General features: G+C 34.5%; 1 pseudogene; it reads right to left on the reverse strand.

The window, feature by feature from the left end:
• Nucleotides 1-1391: 1391 nt before the first annotated feature.
• Nucleotides 1392-2504, reverse strand: LOC120169457 (annotated as a pseudogene).
• Between the last annotated feature and the right edge of the window lie 1447 nt (nucleotides 2505-3951).

A 3951-nucleotide genomic window follows, 5' to 3' on the forward strand; every position in this document is an offset into this window, starting at 1 on the left:
ATACGACAAGCCTTAGATTATTGAGCATATCCAACAAATGCACCTTTGACAGCTCTTGTTTAGGAACTGTTGGTTAGGAACTCTATAGTAAGCCAAACATCCCCACACATTGAAATAATCTAATTTTGGCTTCCATTCTGCTACAAAGTACGGGAGCGGAACATTCATGTATCAAACATTTTTTCCCACAAAATACATTAAATTCATCTGAAAAATATTCACCACCTCTATCATTACGAATCACTTTGATTTTTTTTACTAAACAAATTCCCTACCTCATTTTTAAAATGTTTAAACATATCAAAAGCCTCGTATATTTTTTTTTTCATGAGATACACACAAGTAAATCTAGAAAAATCATCTATAAAAGTGATAAAATAATGTTTCTCCCCCTTGATAAAGTTCCATTTAATTCACAAATATCTGAACAAATTAAATCTAATACTTGTGAATTCCTTTCACGCTTACTATGAAATGACTTCTTGGTCATTTTTTATTGAATACAAATTTCACATTTATCCAAAGACTTATCAGCACTTAGATTGATACAACTGTTCTTTTGCATATATTGTAAGGTTTTATAGTTAAAATGTGTTAAAGGTTGATGGAATATTACAACAAAGGAATAGAAACTTGAGGAATGAAGAACTATATTATTCAATAATGTATACAGAGATTTATATACACCAAATCACATGAATACAAAGGATCTTAACTGCCCAACAACAAGATAACCACTTTAGCTGACTAATTCTTAACAATCTAACAACTATTTGTTTCATCTAACATTCACCCGACTTCTTCGACCTTCTTGATGTAAAGATGAACACTTGAATTGAAAGTGTGATGCTTCCTTCCGTTCTACTTGAATCGAAAGTGTGATGTTTCCTTTCATTCTACTTGAATTGAAAGTGCGATACTTCCTTCCGTTCGACTTGAATCGAAAATGCAATGCTTCTTTTCATTCAACTTGAATCGAAAGTGCGATGCTTCCTTATGTTCTACTTTATTCACCTTCCTTTTCTTCTTTTTTTTCTTCTTTTTTTTTTCTTTCATCCGGAATTCCTTCAGGATTCAAAACTGTTTTTCAGCTTCCTCGTTCATATTAAGCACCATGTGTATCAACCCTTGACAAAAATACGACTTAGAATCAGTCGGGTCTTCTTTGGCCAGTTGCTGATAACTCATCAAAGCTTTTTCCAAGTTGTTTTGGAGGAAGTGTAACTGGGAAATTATGAATCGAACATCTTCGGATTCTTTGGCTTTCTTCTCTTTCTGGGAAAGGGCAACGATCCCTTCTAACATCTTGAGAATATACTCTTTCCATGCAATGATCCATCAGCAAAGCATACTCGTGCAGTCTAGTAAGCGAACAGATTCAACTTGAGGATTTAGTCGAACACTTCACATGCTTTCTCCATTTGACCCATGTCTTCCAGCTACAACTTGGCATGCTCCTTGACCAATTCACTTCACTCAATGAACAACTCCAGTTTGTTAATTTGCAATTTCCTCCATCTTGCCTCCAAAGTTACATTCTTTTCACTGTCAACCATATCTAAACCATGCTTTAGAACTTCCTCTTTCAAGCTCGACACACCGAACCTTGTATCAAACAAACTACTAACCAAACTCTTAGGCACCTTGTCGACCTCTATTGGCATGTCGTCGTCTACTTTCTTATCAGGCGAAGAATGAAACTATGCTCTCAATCTTTGCCCCATATCTTTTTTGACAGCTCGAAAACATTTTGTTCATAGGCTTTAGAAAAGGTTTGATCATCACATTTTTTTACCTTTTCTGACGTTGTTTTCAAACTTTTTCTTTAACCTTATAATCTTATCCATCAACCGTGCTTTAATAACACTAGTATAAATCGATTTCTTAACAAAATTATAAAATGCATTCATATCAGCACAAGGATCAACCCCTCTTTTAGCAGAGTATTCCAACATACCTTTCAACAGAGGAATCTCGTCGTCTTCACTGAATAATCGCTGGAAAAGCTGTTTCTTCGTATCTTCACCATTTTTCACCTCCTCAACAACAGGAGTCACGGTGTTATTCCCTTCTTTCACGGATTTCTTCTTGGGTCGTTTTGCTTCCTTAGTATCCAACTCTGTCTCGTCAGGCCATTTCGATGAACAAACCCTAACAGGAGAAGACAAGGGCTTATTGGATATGAGTTTCTTCATGTTCATGTCATCCATGGGTTTCGTTGCAAGAGGCTTGACATTCGGCGTGGCCGTGTCAAATTCGTATTCTGACTCAGACCTATATTCCTGAAATTCTTTGTTCCCTATGATAGTTGTTGTAGATTCAGGCTTTCTGGGAGGCAGACTCTTTTGGATTAATGGAGTAGACTAGGTTTGAGGTTCTTTATCATCTTCTTCTTCCTCAGATGAAGATTCAACTTCTTCGTACTCGGAGTTAGTCTCCTCATCTTCTTCAGAAGTAGAAGCGGTTGGTGGGAATTCAATGTGGTTTGAATGCTTTGGTTCGATTGATTTTCAATTCTGAGAAAGAGGAAGAGCAAGGCCGATTGAATAAGAAGACCAACAAAACGGAAGAGAGATGGCCGCAGGATCATCGACGAATGATACCATGATGGAATATTACAACAAATGAATAGAAACTTGATGAATGAAGAACTATATTATTCAGTAATGTATACAGAGATTTATATACAACAAATCACATGAATACAAAGGTTGTTAACTACCCAACAACAAGATAACAACTTTAGCTGACTAATTCTTAACAATCTAACAACTATTTGTTTCATCTAACAAAGGTGCATGCCAAAAATGATAAGATTCAACAATATAAGCAGAAAAATTAACTTTATTTATATATGTTGGAATTATTGAGACTCTAAGGGTATATTGAAATAAGTCAAGAGGGGTGAATTAGCCTTTTAAAATTCTTGGTGTGGAAGCAAAAAAAAAAGATAGAAAATTCTACAACGATTTATAGTGCCTCGACTTCTCAACCAAATCTACATCAACTACCTTGGCATCCACACTAAGGATTTCTAACAAATTCACTAATTTGTTCTTACCTTTCAACAATAAGGTGTAACCTTTACAACTCTCTAGTTTTCTCAAAGGCTAAACTAGAACATCTCGCTTTTTACAAAGGTTTACTTTATGTAAACAAGAAGACCTCTCAAGGTAGGTATTTATAAGAATTAAACTCACAAGAATAAAATGAAATGATTTTCAATAAGGTTCAATACATTGCATACAAGAAAATAATAAAAGAATAAAGAATGAAACATTTTCTCTTCATCTTTAAGCTTGGATAGGTGTAGTAACTTTTTTTTCAAGTGTTCTTGGAGTGTTTTTATATGTTAGAATGATTTTCTAGTCGTTCAGAGTAGTTGGGATTGAATTTTAGTCATTGGGGTAATTAATTTCAACATTAGAATCAACCCGTGGTATCAGTACTCCTCCTTGTAGCATCAATACTACCTTTAATAAATTCAAAAAACTAGCCATTAGGGAAATAAGAGTACTGGTACTATACCTAATAGTATCAATACTACTTATATAAGTGGTATCAGAACTCACACAACATCAAAAATGTTCTTTAGCGGCGTTTTTAGCAAAGTTTTGAGAGTAAATGCCACTAACTTTAAACATATAACGACATTTACATTCCAAACGCCACAAAATGGTAACTTTAGCGGCGTTTCTTTTTAAATGCTGCAATAGTGTTCATCTATAATGGTTTTTTTTCGACAAACGCCACAATATAGTAGTAATTTAGCGGTGTTTTTATACAAATACTGCAATAGGGTTAACCTATAGTGATATTTTTCAATAAACGCCGCAACATGTTTGTACTTTAGCAGAGTTTTTTTATATAAATGCCATAATAGGGTTCACCTATAGTGGCGTTATTTCAATAAACGCTGTAATATATTAGTACTTTAGCGGTGTTTGTGTT

Source organism: Hibiscus syriacus, unplaced genomic scaffold (genome assembly GCF_006381635.1).
Source record: "Hibiscus syriacus cultivar Baekdansim isolate YM2019G1 unplaced genomic scaffold, ASM638163v2 tig00111769_pilon, whole genome shotgun sequence".
NCBI classification, from domain to species: Eukaryota; Viridiplantae; Streptophyta; class Magnoliopsida; order Malvales; family Malvaceae; genus Hibiscus; species Hibiscus syriacus.